Source organism: Sebastes umbrosus, chromosome 17 (assembly GCF_015220745.1).
Source record: "Sebastes umbrosus isolate fSebUmb1 chromosome 17, fSebUmb1.pri, whole genome shotgun sequence".
Lineage (NCBI taxonomy): Eukaryota > Metazoa > Chordata > Actinopteri > Perciformes > Sebastidae > Sebastes > Sebastes umbrosus.
In genome coordinates, this window is record NC_051285.1 from 7,737,947 (window position 1) to 7,756,163 (window position 18,217).

General features: G+C 40.5%; 1 protein-coding gene across 1 annotated transcript in view; it reads right to left on the minus strand.

Moving 5' to 3' along the window:
• fstl4 (follistatin-like 4) overlaps positions 1–9,366 on the minus strand; it is a 314,390-nt gene extending 305,024 nt beyond the window's left edge. The window contains exons 1-2 of the mRNA XM_037748469.1: positions 9,355–9,366; positions 936–943 (exon numbers count right to left, since the gene is read on the minus strand). The gene's annotated coding sequence lies outside the window, so the exon portion shown is untranslated. The remainder of the gene's footprint in view (positions 1–935; positions 944–9,354) is intronic.
• Between the last annotated feature and the right edge of the window lie 8,851 nt (positions 9,367–18,217).

Below are 18,217 nucleotides of genomic sequence, written 5' to 3' on the forward strand. Positions count from 1 at the left end.
AGAAAATTGCACTAAATTAGGTTGTACTGCTTCATAGTGCTAATGTGAGGACTAAAAGACAGACAATTTGTGAATGTGACAGCAGGTTCCAACATTTAATTATCGGAGTTGACCCTTTTGTGTACAGTTGGAACTCCAGCTTCCTGTTAGCACTTGTAGCAGCTTGTAAGTAAAGCTTCAAATCTGTTTGTGTTTAACAAACAAAAACAAGAGACTCCTGTCAGGTTCACATGCCCTTGAAGAGACCAAAGTATGAAGAACAGATGTAGCAAGGTCACATTTTCAGTAGCTCCGGATATCAGTACCTGTCTTTCTTCGACATACACCAGCTGAGCATCCAGAGGAATGACGTTCATGTTGGAAGGTCGTGCACCTCAAGATTGACGTCTAGTGCCAATGCAGGAAGTAGTGTGCCCTTTACGTAGCAAGGCAGAAATTAAGGATGGATTCAGACTGACTTTAGCCTGCAGCTGCGCAATTGGGGAGCTGACGCAACATCATCTGGCAAGGAAAATGCAGTATTTCCACTGTTTACCACAGAAGATTAAATAGTTGCTGTAGGGAAGCCAAGGACAACCGATACTTCAGTACCAATAAGATGCCAAAATTCTGAAAACTTGACGGTACTCGTTTTTCCACACCAGGGCTTGAGACAAACGGCGTCCCAAGGACGATTGAAAATGTGTTTGGGAAGCAGTAAACTCACTATCGATGCGTCCGATTTCAACACAGGAGGTGCAATTGATTTACAATGTGATGCATTCAGGTTCTATTCAGTAAAATGAGTATTGGGCGAAGGTGAATTCTAACGTTATCATGATGTGTTCAAAGGCAACCTTGTAAAATGTAGTTTTTGGCAAGAAACTTGAATAAATACAGCTGTTTGAAGGAGATGTTTTCACAGCACAATAAAATAATAGAGAGGGTAATATGACCTGTCTAACTTCCAAACAAAAAACAGTATGCAAATGGTAATAAAGGAATGTATGTTGAAGTACTGTATATGGGATTTATAGTTTTACTTTTGTTTTTTACTGGTATCAAATTGGTATCGAGTATCGTGGAATTTCACTGATTTGGAATCGACTACTAAATTCCTGGTATCGTGACATCAATAAGTTGCCTTCATGGTAACTTTCCAGAGTTGTAAAACCCTGCCTGTGAGTATTACAAACTGCTGCTCTGGCTCTGAATCCTCGCCAAGGACACGGAGGTCATGTTGTGCGTGTAGTACGTCTGAATTCATGCGGATGGCTAGTGTTTGCATCCTGTCGCAGACCTGCAGTTAATGCAACCACATCTGTAACCGCTTTCCCTAACCTTTACCGTAGTTTACAGATGAACAGATGTTGCAGAAAGATAGATTTTAATAACAAAAAAGTGCAATTATCTCTGACTCGAGAATTCACACCTACACACATCTACAAATGTCATTGTTCGATCCCCAGTGTCTCTAACTCTCTCTCTCTCTCTCAATTATTCTTGCTCCCCATCACACGTTCCTCATAATAGGAAGGACAAATTTGTCTGTTTGTTTGCTCCTCAGCGCTCTTCATTATTGCAGCCTTTTGCTCGAGTGGCTGTGCAGACACTCTGGAATGGCTCCATCCCTAAACCTCACTGGCCCAATCTCCCCTGCATGATTGAATAGGCTAAGCCTTATCTCCCCCCGGTCAATATCATATACCTGCCGGTGCTTAGCGATTGCCTTTCTCCCCATGTAGATGCTTGTCAAATTGAACGAGGGCCAGAGTTTATTGATTGGGTGATAACAGAGGTGGCAATTGAGGGATTGGTTGAATTTGGGTCGGTCTGGGCGATCCTCGGGGGGGGTTGAGGTCGACTTGGTCCTTGAGCAGCTCGGTGTAGTGTGTGTGTGTGTGTGTGCCTGTCAACATCTCTGACCATCATCATCAGGTGTTTTTTTCGGTGTCTCTGTGTGCACGCACGGACAAATACTCACACTGTAAGACCGAGGATACAGCACATGTCCGTAGGTCCATTTTATTTCCATTATCACAGCTCATTTAGCGGCTGCAGCCTCTAATAAATGTGATCATATTGTGTCCGTATCATCTCATCCCCCGAGTAGCTACCCGTGTTGTAGTCTTCCTCCCATCTCGGCTGGACAGAGGGGCCTGCTGCAATGCCCGACAGTGATCATGGTCTGTTTCTGTACAGAATATCACAACATATCTAATGTGTCTCTGTATTCTTCACACCCTTTCACAAAGATGTCTGGGAAGAGAATTACCACCGAGTTATAGGTCGACAAATTGATTAGTTGATTAAATCGACAGAGTTTCTCCACAAACAATCACACAAAAGCACCACTTTAAATCTCGTGTGCAAAAAAACATTGTAATCATTCAACTTCAATCAAAACATCGATTGTCAACAAGCCACCAGTTAAGCTAATTTATCTCGGCCACTTTATTTGAAGGTGTGAGCACATTCTAACGTCAGTAATAAACCCCCATCGCACAGGAACACAGTCTTTCTGTACAAGCACGGCAAGTACAGGAGGTCAAAGTTTAACAAGAAAGTGAGTCTGTAAACTGTGAAGGATGTTTGCAGCAGACAGTTTGTGTAATAAATTTAGTGTACGGATTTATTTTCTCTTCAAGTTCCAAATAAGTTTGGCTTGTGTGTCTCAGTCACTCTTCTCTTCTGCCATATTGCTGCTTTGCCAGATCCCAGCAGATAAGTTGGTAAGTGTAATGTTTTCATTATTGATAGGAATGATAACCAACTATAGAAGACATAGATCTATGTCCTTGCCAAATTTCACCAAGGCATAGGTTTGCAGATTTTCACTTTTCAGTGCCGGAGAATGTCACCTGGTCTTTTCCTGCTGAGAACTGATCTTGCTCTTGAACTACTAAATGCTCCACTATGTTCACCAGCTAGTTAATAACTGTGTCTGTCTGCTGCTTGGTTTAGAGCAGGTAATTTACAGTGGATTTTAAAGTTTTCTGCTGAGAGCAGCTACTTGCTGTGGCCGAAAACAGCGCTATGAGAGCGACGAGAGTGAAACCAAAAGAGTAAAGTTGCGGGCCAGACAGAAAAACAATGAGCTGAAACTCGCCGTAAAGCTTAGTAAAGCTTCTTTCACATTGTCCTCATACATTATATTATACAAATTATTGATTAGAGCCGCTTTAAACTTATTATAATTTCTCAGATGCGGTAGTGATTCATCTGTTTCATTATGCTTCACATGACAACTTTAAGACGGAGATTACTTAGCAGTTTCCAGCATCCCTGCACCTTCACCTGACAATCACTGCACTGAATAAAGAGCCGACCACAGCACGAAGCGTCTGCCGTCTGCTGCTGCATTGACCCATACGTCCTTGCTTGCTACACTTCCGTCCCTCCCCGCCTGTCTCCCGTCTCCATAAGCCATAATTTCTGCACAGTGCTAGCTTGGATGTGCCCGCAGGCTAGTGTGGTCAATGTTCCCTCTCATACGACGCTCATCAGTGTTCTGGTGTGTTTCTGCAGCAAACCGCCCCAGCCTGGCAATTCACTGACCTTTTCTATCCCGTCTTTCCCCCCCATCAGGCAAAATGGCTTCTCATTAATAGTTCATGGCTCCTTCATTCACCCTGTTTGTTACATTGATTCACCTTCCTTTTCTTTTCTTGTTCCTCTCGTTTTCAGGTAGCTGCCCCGGCGCTGTGCACTCATTTACACAGGAGCCTTTCTATTAACCCTGTTAGGAGTCTCTCTTTTCTCTCACATGCCCTCCCTCATTCTCTTTCACACCATCCCTTTCTTTCTCTCTATAATCTCTCATTCTTTGTCTTTTTTTTTTTGCTCTTTCTGTCTCCATCTCCCCTACTTACCATCTCTTTAATGCCATCTTAACCCCTACCTGACACTTCTAGGATATTTCTTTCTAAGTTTCATCCTTTTCTATACGTCTTTTGCGCTCTCCTCCTCTTTCTGGTAAGTCTGAAAGCAGGTAATAGACTAGTGGTAAAACAAAAAGAGAAGCCTTTAGGGCAAGAAGCTTTATGAGGCACAAGAAATTAAGGTAGAAAAAAAAAGGAAAGAAGGGCAGAGAGAAGAAGTATAACATTCTGGGTTATTGTTGGGTCAATGCTTCAAAGAAAGGCAAAAACGGGAAACAAAATCAATCAATTTACCTTTTCAAGTACGAGTACTAAACAAAATGTGCTCATTGCTGAAATGAAAAAGCGAAATGTTATTGTTTGCACAGTCTCCCCTCGCTGATGAGAACATTTTAATATTGTAAGGTCTGTATCTCCACAGAGAAAAACAGGTGAAGTGTTTTGATGTAGAGTGAAATTGACCTGCAACAAGGAAAAATAGGGCAGCAGACAGAGGAAAAGCGTTATTGGTCTTCTGCTTTAGAATAGCGATAAAAGGACAATGTGCAAAGATCCGGTGATACTGAAATTGTAGTTTTCCAGACAGGCCGTTAACGTTCTCCAATATTTTGACTCGGTAATGGCAGGGGCATTATTAGACTGCTTGAATCTCTGTGAAAAGATACTGTCTGTCACAGTACACACTGAGACTTACAGTAAGCAGCAGAACGGTGAACTATAATTGTTTTTTCTTTGTAGCTCCTTATCATTTTGACATGTTTTCACAAAGAGGAAATTAAAGACCGGTAATTATAACCACATTATCTGTTCCCGTGCTTCATCTTCAGTAGCAAAAACACTAATTTAGATCAGTCCCAATACTTAGCCTTGACTGCATTGATGCCAAATCACCCATATGTTTAGGCTTTCCAATCAAACCCTGAATCACTTCTGCTTCTTGCCTCCTAAAAGGGAACAGGATTGGATCTTGAGGATGTTGGGCAGCGGCCCAGTCCAGGTGTTTGGCTGCCCTCTGCACTATTTCTGCAACCTTAATTTACCTTGAAGAAGTTTTTGCTGATCATGCATCTCTTTTTCAGCTTCGTCCTGTTTTACATTCATTCCTTCCCACCTGGGACATTAATTTGACCAGAGTCTTGTAGTGTTGGCAACGGAGCAGCTGTACCGGAATTATTCAACACTAAGTGCCTTGCTCAAGGGCACACAGGGGGTACAGGTGACAGACTTAAAAAAAATCGATATTTAAGAACTATCCATGGTGCTTCATTTTTCCCAATTAAGACATAATCAGAGTAACTTAGAAAACCGATCCACAAGCAGTTTGTGCTGGTTATTTGATAGGGCTGCTCGATTATGGCAAATCACGATTATTTTGGTCAATAATGAGATCACGATTATTTAACACGATAAACTCTGGAAGCATCATACATTTAGAAAGAAGCTTTTGTAGCCCACATTTTAAAGTTAAATACATAAATCTGGTGCATTTTGAGCGCAAAATTAAGAGGCTAGATCTGTGAAGAACTTTGTCCTCTTGTAATAAAAATGTGTGCTCTAGTAAATGATTTAAAGCTTCAGTAGGCAACCAGTTTTAGGCATCATTGGGCAAAAATTCCATAATAATCTTTCAGCATATTGTAATTCAAGTGTTGCACCTCCTCTTGGCTCTGTTTTCAGGCTTAAAAAAAAATCGATCTACCTATCACAGCTGCTTAAAGGAAAGGAGTACGCTGCATTTATAACACAAGACAAAACGAGAGCGTCATTGTGAAACGGAATGCGGCACAATAATCGTTTCATGTTGATTATCTTGTTTTCATAATCGTTGGAAGCCAACATTGTTTGCGCAGTCTTACTATCTGTTGCTGAAATATTGTTTGAGAACTAGTTTTTCCTACTGAAAACTGGCAAGGTGGTAAGAATACGTATAAAAGAAAAGGGCTTTTGTCTGCCCTTTGTGTCCTGCACGCACAAAATGCCCCCACAGTACAATACTTCACCGGACACGATTTGGATTTATCCGTGGGCGAAAAACACTAGAAAGGATCACTCAGATGTTCCTTAATTTACAGTTTACCCTCTGCCTGTGTGTCCTGCAGAGTCTACAATATGATTGAATGAAAATGTCAACATGTGTTTTTCGGTTGGTGTTCTGTTTTATAGTGAGCCGTTATAGTATTCTAGCTCTGTGGTCTGTTTGGCGGTTCCAGCTGCAGGATGTTTTAGAGGAGAAAACACAGAGGCAGAGCTGTGACGCTATAAAGTACTACTAACTTCTGCTCAGTGCTTTATGTAAAATGTGCATCCAGCTGGTGATTATCAAACCTTAATACAGTACTTGACCAGCAGCACTGCTGACGCTCTCTCATGCACGTACATGCTGCTGAATTAAACTGCCAGTATACTACAATTGAACATCATGTTTTCACAGGCAGTGTAGGGGGTTTGGCTGCTTGTACGATGTCCTAATGTCCAGTCAGAACAGTTTTGTTATTCGACCCCCGATCCATCGTCTTCTGCAATTAGTTAACAATGTCATGTTAACAGTTGGAGTTTCCACATGTGGACTTGTGTGCACATTATTTTCACATTTGGTAGGTGAAGCGATTAGTGCACCAAGATTAATCAATTCCAGATTCAGTTCCCAGCAGCTTGTACCTCCGGCCTGGTTATGCATTCCAATGAACACAATTAGCAGCGGTGGTGTCCTTGCTGATTGTTGTTTTTCACATGCTGTACAGCTTCAATATCATTTACAACACGAGTACCTGTACTGTAAACATGCACTGACTCATTAAAGAACAATGGCAGAAAGCACCTGGTTGGTACCCCGTCAGGTTGATAAGGGTAGAAGTACTTAGCGTGTACAAAAACCTCCAATTACCACATTTGTATTAATGTCCCTCCCCATGCAGTATAAACCACAGAATAAAATTTAGCATTCAAAGTAATTTCTTATTTCATGAAATTGCTGACACCGAGATAATAATTCTGCGACTGTTAATTTCTTTTTCAATCTAACAGATTGCTATTTGAGCATGATGGATGTATTGGAGAGGCTTTTTAATGAAACTGGTCACTCATTTTGGAAAATCATCAAACTGGCTCATCTTATCTGTTGCCACATGTAGAAAAGACTAATCACTCCATCCTGTCTCCTTATTTGTTTTAATGTATGTGTCTCGCCTTCGTTTTTAAAACACCAGAACAACAAAAATTTGCTTCCAACCAATGTGACACAAATACACACAATATTAGCCCCTGTTTCATTACCAGCATATTCACAGATGGGTTCAAGTAATTCAAACGTAAACTTAAAATGTAGCACCGAGGGGACCCTACGCGTCCCATGGAAAGTTAACAACTACAACAACTTAAGTTACGCTAAAACATACACAGCGGGAATAAAATGGTAAATACGCAGACACTGCAGTACATTGTTACCCGCTTCCGTCCAGTCTTTCTACACTACAGTACCATGTACTGTATGTGCTGTTCCTTTGTTTATTACTGACAGAAGTGCTCACTTAAAGGTATACTGCCTCTTGTGGCCAAAGGGGGCAACAACTCTTGTCTTTATTATGTACTATGCCTGAGTGCAGGAAACTGTGAGCACAATGACTATTTCATTAAACTATAACACAACATAAATCAATACATATTTTACTAAACAGGACATTATAACCTCCGAACATTAACTCTGCATTTGCGTATGCCATGTCGGTTAACGGTTAAATGGTTAATTATTAACATCCCCAGTCACAATAAATGTTTCAATAATAAACTGATAACTAACTAGAATGGCACTCGGAGAGCGTAGACCTCCGCCAAGGTGCCCGAGTATGATTGCCCCCCCTCTCCGTTCAGCTTGTGCCATCATCCATGTGTATTTTTGTTTATGTTGAGATCAGCTGTACGTAGCGGAGCAGCGTAAAACACTTCATTCAAACTGGACAGAAACAAAGTAAAACTCACCTAAACCGTCGTCGTTACTCTTTCCAAAAATCACAAAGTGTGCTTTGGTCGAACTCAACTGTAATTTCACCAAGTTTAATGTGAAAAAACGCCGAATCTACAGTTGTCCCCCCATCCCTCCACCCCTGCTCTCTCTCTGTACCTCTGTAGGCAGAAGGAAAGAGGCAGGGTGACGCGTCATGAAAGCGTTATCAGTTACACTGCGTATATCCTAAAGCCTGTGGTGTTAATGCACAGGCTGACCGAAGTTATTAAAAGAAAATCCCAAAGCCGGATCATGATCCAGATCGCCACCAAAATCTAATGGATTGTTCATTGTGCCACACCCCAGCCCTCCAAAACATTTCATTCAAATCCATCGCAGACTTTTGGAGTAATCTTCCAAACGGACAAACCAACAAACAAACCAAAGCCGGCGAAAACATAACCTCCTTCCTAGGCCTTCAGCCTTGGCGCAGGTAATAATGTCAATCTTTGATTGTTTTATAATCTAAAATAAATCTGACAAAAGTTCTTCTTTCATTTAAAAAAAGAGAGAGAGCACCTGGCTACTTTTCTGCAGGCCTTAAAGGATTCTTCTCAATGTCACCCTTGAAAGAAACTTGGGATTCATAATGTCATGTAATTAAAATCTGAGATGAAGAAAGTGAAGGGGTTCTCACCAGAGAGTGAGGTATCTCTTGGGTTTGAAGGTGCTTCATATCCTCTGGCCATGTTTCTTTATTCATTCAAAGCCATATAGAAATCTTGTCAATTAGACATTTTTGCGACGGCGTCAAAAAGTTTAATCTTTTGCCCTTGCTCTGGTTCTTATGTTCACCCAGGAGACAGTTTAAAAGGGAGCAAATGCCCCCGGTGTATAGGCTCACATTTAAATAGATCCTGGAGATTAGATCAGGGAAGGATTGAAAGGATTATACGTCGTTGTCCAACCCTGTTTTTATTGATGGAAACAGAATAGAGAAAAGTGGTTAAAGGAGGACAGCCGTTCCCTGTCAGCGGAGGGGAGAAATGAGTGGCAGAGCGCTGCCGCAGGTCTTTCTGAAAAATGAAATAATGTGATTGTCTCGTTGGCGGGGAGTTAAAGGACTTGCGCTGAATGGGAAATCCTGTTGTCGGGCCGAGTGAAAAGGAAAGCTTTTAAAAACATATTATCCCTAACAATGGATCCACCCAGGGCGATGTGTGATACATGAGGAGGATTGCACAGACTTGAAAGATATCACAGCCTTTCTCTATGCGGGTGAAATGTAAAGGAACCACATTGCAATTCTCTCCTCCCAGTCCTCTCATATTCAATAAGCCCACTTCTGGCGAATGAGATGTGAAATTGCCTGCTATCAATATAAGGCCCCTTGGTAAATGGCATTTTCAGATCTCTCTGAATTGGATTGTTCCACCATTCATTTTTGGCGCCCGAGTTAATGACCATTATGAATGCAGAGCTAGCCGGGCAGTGACCATGACTCCAGAGGTGTTTAATAGGCCTGCAGGGAGAGCCAGGTAAGTAATCCAGAACTAGCCATGTGAAAGAAAGGACATCGTTTGATAATTCAGAAGGAGTTTAACAGAGAGGGAGGGAGGGAGGAGAGGAGCGAGCAGGGGAGGAGTGAGGGGGAGATGGAGAAGTCATTGTATTCAACTTTGCCAAGAGTGCAGTTTCTGTAAAGAAACTTTTTACTGTTTTAAAAATATTAAATGAATCAGACTTTTTCATCATCAATGATAATAATATAATAATGATAAAAGTTTATTTTGAATTGATACCAGTATCGGAAATGCATCCGATACTGCCCAAAAATCGGTATTGGGTAGCGACGAGTACGCCAGTCTATGCACCAATCCGATACCATAATTTATTAAGCCAGAAAAAAAATCAACTTGTTTAACAGGAAATCAATTCTTCTTTGCCGCTTCAAAACAGTAGCCTTCACTGTGCTGTCGCCCTGGATGCATCAGGGCTGCCACTGGCAACTACTGTTTTAGAGCAGCGAAGAAGAACTGATTGCAGGTAGTTTGTCACGTGACGATAGTAAACAACAACAGTGTGGTGCTAGTGGAGAGTGTAGTGTAGTAAAAAGCTGTTAAATAATAATAATAATATAACAGGTAAAACCTGCTTTTCTCCCCAGGTTTTGTATTTCTCAGTCTCAACTCCAACCTGCTGCTCTCACTCTCAGCACTCAGAACTCACTCTTCTTGTACAGAGTGCTGAAACAATTAGTCAATCAAGAAAATTGACCTGCAAAATGTTTCCAATCAGGGGCATCTCGAGAGCTCAGTGGTTAAGACACAGAACCGCAACATCAATTATGGCTGGGGACATATAACCCACTCTCTCCCTTGATTTTCTGTACGATCACATATCTAACTAGAAAAGTGCACTCAGTAGAGTGCAGATCTCCGGCGTGTGTGTCTCAGGGTTCCAGCAGTGTATTGCAAGTTGACTCCGTGCCGAGCCTATGCAACGGAAAATTATGTATTATTAAGATGCTTTTTAAACTAAAATGAACAAGTAGCGAGTTAGGTGTAGTTTAATAGTGGGTAACGTCCGGTTCTGAGAATTGAAGCCAATGCTGAAGTGCCTTAAACTTGCATTCTTTCTAACAGCCAGCAGGGGGCGACTCCTCTGGTTGTTAAAAGAAGTCTGATTGTATAGAAGTCTATGAGAAAATGAGCCTACTTCTCACTTGATTTATTACCTCAGTAAACATGAGTTTATGGTCTCAATCACTAGTTTCAAGTCTTCTTCAATACAGCATGACGTTCATTTAGTAAATTATGGTCCCATTTAGAGTCAAATAGAACATAAAGCAGGGGATGCTTCAGGGCGAGGCTACCTTGTGATTGGCAGGTCGCTACCACAGCGTTGTCTGGTCTTGGAGTTGTCTGTGTTTTCGTCTTACAACTTTAACCCTTTCACAGTGTGTTTTCAGTTCATGAAAGTTAATTGTTACATTTTGGTCGCCTAAAAATGTCTTATTCAGCATTCGGTTCTACTTAGCTCCACCCTCTCGTGTCACTTCTGGTTGCAAAAAAGCCAAGATGGCGACGGCCAAAATGCCGAACTCGAGGCTTCAAAACAGCAGTCAACAAACCAATGGGTGACGTCACGGGGACTACGTCTACTTCTTATATACAGTCTATGTGTAACGCTTCCTCTGAACAGAAACTGTCAGTCCTGCAGTGTGTTTAGTTCCATTAGCTGTTAGCTCTGTTAGACAAACTCCCACTGGCTGCAGCTAACTAGCTCTCTACCTATATCGACATAAGAAGACGTGCTACGTTGCAGTCAGCGCTCGGTTCAGTTTGTCATTTGTTAAGCGATAGTTATACATACAAACATACATGCCATTGTCTTGGCTATAGGCTGCAAAACAAGCGAGGAACAATTTGTAATAAGTAGCGAAAACAATGGTAACGGTATAAAAGAGTCAATAAAATATGTTTTAATAAGTGTGAATCAGTGCAACCACGAGAGGTTTCAGCGCTCAGCTTGTCAAATGTAAGGATTTGCTTCTTTTCTTAGTTTTATAAAATGTAAATTAAAAATCTATGTGTTTTTGACTGTTAGTCAAACAAAATAAACCATTTAGATGTGTAACCATGGCTAGTGTTCACTACTTGACATTCAATAGACTGATTGATTAATCAGCTGATTAAAAAAATTATCAATATATTGATAGATAATGAAAGTAAGGTAGTAAGGCTAATAAGAACCGACCTTTCAATTCCTACTCACATGTACTATTGTAGGCCAAAAACCCATCTCCGTTTGTATTCAAGGCAAAGGCTCTGCTTGTGATCATGATCCATTCTTTATTGTAAATATTCCTATCTATAACCGCTTTAGCTATTTGCCTAATGTGAAAAAAAAAATGAAATGATGGAAATAATCCAATTACTTTCCTACACGTATTTTTCTTCTTTTTTGAAAGCATTATCCTCCGCTGCCCGTTGATATATTATTATATCATTGCACGCTCAAAGAAAATATCACAGCCCTGACTAATTTAAAGCATTAAAACTTCTGCCCATGATTGTAGTCATTGCAAATGATTCGCGAAGAGGACGGGGGGAAGCAGATAATGAATAAATTAAACTCAGGCAGCTGACAAACGAACAACTGCAGAATAAAAAACATCAGGGGCTAAGATAAGAAAGAGTGCATTTATAAGATGAAATTAATGAAATGTTTATGTGCGATGGGCTTAATATGGATGGAGAGGGATAATAATTCATGCTGTCGCCTCGGGCTCGCCCCCGCATAAACAAGACAATAAAAAAGAGAGGATATGAAAATGAAATTAGCCTCTCTCTTTGTTGACCATGAGCTTGAGATGAAAGCAGGTGGTTACCTCAGCACATACGTGCTTAAGAAATAAACACTTGCACAAGCACAACTTCCTCATTTAATTAAACATGGCGAGGAAAAGTTAATATTACCATATTTGCATATAATATTTAGGAATGACGCATATTGAAAAGCAATGAATGGTTCGCGTCTAGCTCTCTTGCACCTCCTCTCTGTCTGCGGCACATTTCATTTTCACAAACCAATAATAATAATACTGTACGCTCTCCTTTGAAACTTGGTTACATCCCAATTATGCTGTGATGTGTTCATGATGTCTGTTTATGTGAGAGGATGCATCTGTTTACGGAACCAATGTGTTTTTCTGTGCATCCGGCAAAGACGGAGCTGCATCGGCAAACGGGACAACCGCAGTTGTTATTTAAGTTCGAGTGAGTTCAAATTGCTGGAGGTGGTGGCATTTATCTGCCGGCGTGACCACACAGTTTGCTCTGGTATTCAACGCAGCTCGGCAGATTGATTCGCCTCAGTTCTGCTCTGCTTTGGCAGATTCTCAAACCGCATTGATTGGAACAAACAAATCCATTTTTATGCATTACTCAAAAGTTGATTCAGGTGCATCATTTAAATTCAACAGTGGGAGACTGCCATCTGGTCATATCTTCAAAGTTATATAATCCCCCCTCTTTTTTTTCTCTTAAGTTTTCAACCACTTTAATGTGCCATATTGCTGCTGGCATTTAGAAATGTGGAGGATAATATCACAGCTTGTTTGCTCCTTTTAGCGCTACATAGTGGATTTCTTTTATGACCTTAGTGAGGACAGTAAGATTGACGCTAATGGTTCTTATGTGACCTGCTGTTATTAATGCGCTCTACTTGAGATGCTGACCAACGTTGCAATATGAACTCAAGTTACACTGAGGAGGAAGAGGAGAGTTTTCCCAGTCCATCTAAAATGATGACAAACATATCCACAGCAACCACATTTACCTTTTGCTAAACATGCCACAGTACAACGCTATATTACATTTATGCAACCCTCCTTATATGAGTCATGGTGCAAGATGATGATGACGAAGATTCATAAAGTGTCCTAAATCTCAAATTACTACTCACAATAGAGTAAACTATTTAGTTTATTGAGTGGAGAGAAGAGTGTTTTGGGTTTGTTTGTCTTGATTATATTTGGTTTCTTCTTTTTGTGGCAACTTTCCCAGATTACACCTTCCACTAATTCCACCACTGATGTTGTAAACAGCCGAGCCAAAACTGTTCTCACTGCTTTAATGAACTTCTACTTTGAATAAATTCTTTTTAAAATTAAAAAAAATAATGTTTGGTCTCCCCTTAGCGGGACTCTTGAAGCAATTTGTGCAAATTTTCCAACCAAATTTAAAACACCCAAAATTAGTGGATGCCCCCGAGAGAGAGACTCACTGATTGACTCCAGTAAGAGTCCGACTGTGTGCAGGTCAGAGCGGTGCGATTTATCACATTTTGGCTTCCAACTATTATGAAAACAAGATAATCGACATAAAACTGTTATTGTGTCAGAAATCCTTCGCACCCCTTTCCTTTACTGCTCTCAAAGTGCACCGGATTGATGCGTTTATCTTTAAAATGTAGGCTGCAGACATTTCTTTTTAAAAGCATGATGTTTCCAAAGTCAGCGGGTAATTGTGTTAAATAATTGTGATCTCAATATTGACCAAAATAATCGGGATTATGATGCCATACTTGAGCAGCACTAGTGCAGGTTTCTTCCTGATGAGGCTTAACTCCACCTTCTAGGCTCCTACAGGGGACGCTCACCATTAAATACAGCCTTCATTCAGAGTTGACAAAGACTAAATCATCATATGTATTTATCTACAGCAAGAGTGTCTGTTACTTTACAATGCATTTACACTACTATAACCACTTACATTAATGCTGTGTAAATGCTGAGTCACCTCATATACCTATGTCTTCCACGTCTTTCCTGTTGCGCCTTCCCCTTCTGTTTCCATTCGTGAAAACAATTCAAGGTAATTAAGTGTCTGAGAAAGATAATGGTGGATTTGAGTCGAGATCAATAAACAGAAGGGAGGAGGATGGATAGAAAAACAAAAAGCAAAAGGAACAACACAAGAAGGTGTCGAGGGAGTTGAAAGAAACACTAATGGACATGAAGAAAAGGCAACAAAAAAAAAGGAGCGGCGAGGTTGCGGAGACGGGGAGACACGAGATGATCAAGGAAGTGAGGATGCCGAACAGCTGGAGAAGAAGAAGCAGAGTGAGGGAGGTGAAGACGAGAGAAGAGGAGATGGAAGATAGATAAAGGGCATGATGAGAAAAGGAGATACTGAGAGCGGGGAAGAAGCTGAGAAAGGAAAAGAGAGTGTGAGATCTGTGTTACAGAGAGAGAGAGAGAGAGAGAGTGGTACTGGGGTCACCATCTCTCCCAGTTTGAGAGAACCATTAGCAGTGTCTGCCTCAGATTTCTGCCCATTCCTATTACCATCACAGCTGGATGCATCCAAGTGTGAGACCTGGCTCACTCCGAGGAGACATTCTCTTCCTCTCCTACTGCACTCGCTCACAGTCTCTCTCTCTCTCACACACACACGACAAACACATGCACACAGAGTATAGAAACGCTCTCTACGAACCTTTTAATGCTTATGCACACACTTATTTTGCAGGTATGTCACATATACTGTAAGACACAACTCTCTCTTGCTTTCCCAGCAACCTTTCCATCCCAGCCGGGGTTCAAACCCAGGTTAGCTGCTGACTCACTACATCCTGCTTCGTCAAGGCTCGACGACGGGTTATTATAGTAAACTAAAACTGAAAATAAAATGGAAATAAGCAGTGAGAAATAGTGTTAGTACACTGAAACTAAATAAAAACTACAGCCATTAAGAAAAACTAAAAATAAACTGAAGTTAGGGCTGGACAATATGACGATACATATCATCAAAACGGTATAAAAATGTCTATCATATTTATTTTTCTATATGATTTCTATAGTGATATAAGCTAGGCCTATTTATTTATTTTTTTCTCTATAATTTCACTTAAAACTATATTCATTTTGCACTCAAGTTCTTAAAATGGCAAAAAAAAAAACTCAGTATTATTCATTTGTCAAGTATTTGATTCACACAGGAGTATACAAAAATAGGCTTTACCATGTGGTTATTTCATATAGACTATTTATTAACTGAATAAAGTGATATTTATTGTTATCGAGATATGAAATGACCTATATCGTGAGAGAAGATTGCCAGCCTTATTTGAAACGATATTGCCTGTTTAAAAAAACTAATAAAAATAGAATGAAAATGAAAATAAATTCATTTCAGTTTTAGTTTTTAAGCTATAATATTTCACAACCAAACAAAGGAGAGATCATGAATTTCTGTCAACTCTCGCGACATCGAACCACAGACACTGAACGGACTTGACCTTTCAGGAGATGGCGCTATGCCGCAACTGCTTTACATCGGACACTAAAGTATCGCAAAGATTAAACATTAAACATTATGGCCATTCCTACGCCGTTCTCAAAACATGTATTCTGTATGTATATGTAGCTACTTCTGAGATATTATACCTGTTCCTAACAAAAACAAACTACGGGAAAACTGAAACTAAACCTAGCAAACGCACTCAGTGTCTGAAAAGAGCCCGTACTCATCAGTACTGACTTCCAGCACTTCTGATTTTTGTCCACACGAGTACCCTTATTGAGTACTTCTTATTTCGTACCGCCACATCCTCGTGGGTCTAGGTGCACAACCCTAAACACCTGCGTAACTCTCTGCAAACACATAGCTCGCTTAATGCTGAGAAAACAGTGTTGAAAATACCATTGGTATTCCTTTTCATTATTTATCTAATAATCTGTAGGCCAACAGATATCATATTTTAAGTTGGTTTTGTTCTAGCATGTAGCATAAAATAGCCTTCAATTTGTGTACAATTTGATTTGTATCAATAGTTACATTAAAAGTTTTTATTAACCAAATGTACATTTATGTACAAACTGTGGAAATGTATGTCATATGTAGGCCTAATGTATGCAATGAAATGCATACAGAAATATACTTTAAGTGGTATATTTTACCAAGACACATGCGATGATCATGTCATGCGACTGCTGAATTAGGGTACTGGCACGTTTTTTGGTCCAATGCAGGCACTGAACTCAAATGAAATCGAAAAGTCAAACCTAAATAAAAATATAAACTAATTGAAAATTCCAAACTAATATAACCTTGCTTCAAGCACGGTGTCGTCTTATTAAGAGACATGACAGAAAAACAAATAAAAACATAAAAAAATAGAGGGCAGGAGGAGATGAGTCTTCCCTCAAAGCAGTGCTGTGCGACTGGTGGGGTGTTGCGTGTAAGCAACTGCTTTATGAATGATTTGTGAGCGCTCAATTATTGACGAGGCTTCAGAGATCTGATGAGGTGCTCGCAGCCACTCGCTCGGATAATCGGCTGGTAGGGTGGACGGTTTCTAGCAAACCAGACGGTAACTTTGCATGTGCGACTCCAGTGAACGCACTAATGTTTCCCCTCGCCGTGGCCGATGCATGACGAGATCACAGCTGGTAATAGGATGTGATGAAAGTGTGTGTGTGTGTGTGTGTGTGTGTAAACCACTCCAGGGTCTAGAATATAGCTCAAGGCGAAGGGATTGTATCACTCTACTAAACGTGATTAATTAAAGAAGTTCTTTGCATATGATTAGCATGGAGATGTGTGTGTTTGCACGGAGATCATTATAACCATGCTGTGCCTCAACCGCTCTACATAAAGTTGTCTAATTGGTTTACATCATTACCTGTGGGTTTAAACCCCGTGCCCCATATATCTGTAAAGTGTGAATTCTATTCATAAATAAAACACGGTGCCTCGGTTCAATACCTTCGGGGGCTTTTATTATATTTGCGGACTTTGATGTTTCCACTCCCATTCTGAAGGGTCTTTATTAGATCAACAGCTGCAACAAGAGCTCCTGCAGATTCCCCTCAGCTGTTTAAAAGAGGCTTGAATGCCGGGGTGACACAAGAGGGGGGCAAAGAAACAGAGAGCGAGAGAGAGAGGGGAAGATGAAAGGAAGATGAAGAGGAAAAGTGGAAGCGGTAGAAAGAGGAGCTTTTCAGTTGCACAACAAATGAAGGAGGGAGGCGGCACGAGTCGAATGAGACGAGTGGAAGTAGGAGAATGGGGGAAAGACAGGAGAGAGAAAGAGGCGAGGAGAGCAACAAACACTGCGTCCCATTTCTTCCCCGTCACCCTCGACCTCAACCTCCAACCCGTCGCGCTTCACTGCGTGTGCAACAAAGTGATGTCCCAATTCAAACGCTGACTGCTTTGTGTAGTCCTCAAGTCCGACAGCCACGTCACACAGTGTGCAAATGCTGGACATTAAACAACTAGAGCTGCAACGATTAATCGATTAGTTGTCAACTACAAAGTTACTCGGCAACTATTTTGAAAATCGATGTATCGGTTTGAGAATCTTTTAAGAAAAAAAAAAAAGTAAAAATTCTCTGATTCCAGCTTCTTAAATGTGAATATCTTCTGGTTTCTTTCCTCCTCTATGACAGTAAACTGAATATCTTTGAGTTGTGGACAAAACAAGATATTTGATGACGTCATCTTGGGCTTTGGGAAAAACACTTGATCCACATTTTTCACCATTTTCTTACATTTTATAGACCAAACAACTAATCGATTAATCGACAATGAAAATAATCGTTAGCTGCAGCCATATAAACAACACAGGAAGAAAAAAAGAAATACTTCTATTGCTATGTCTCTATTATGGTATGCAGTGTCTTCACAGGCATGATTAAAAATATGAAAATGGCAACAAATGTGTTATTCTGTGTAGTGTGTTAGCAGGTTTATTTTGAAATACGCTGCATGTTTATACAGTCTCTAATATTAGATTGTGACAGGCTCTCTATATTCGGTTGTGTTGTTGAGTCAAATGGCAGGCATTCTGTAGTTTTAATAAAATATTAATGCGGTGAACAGCCGTGTTAGTTTTAGTTGTTCAA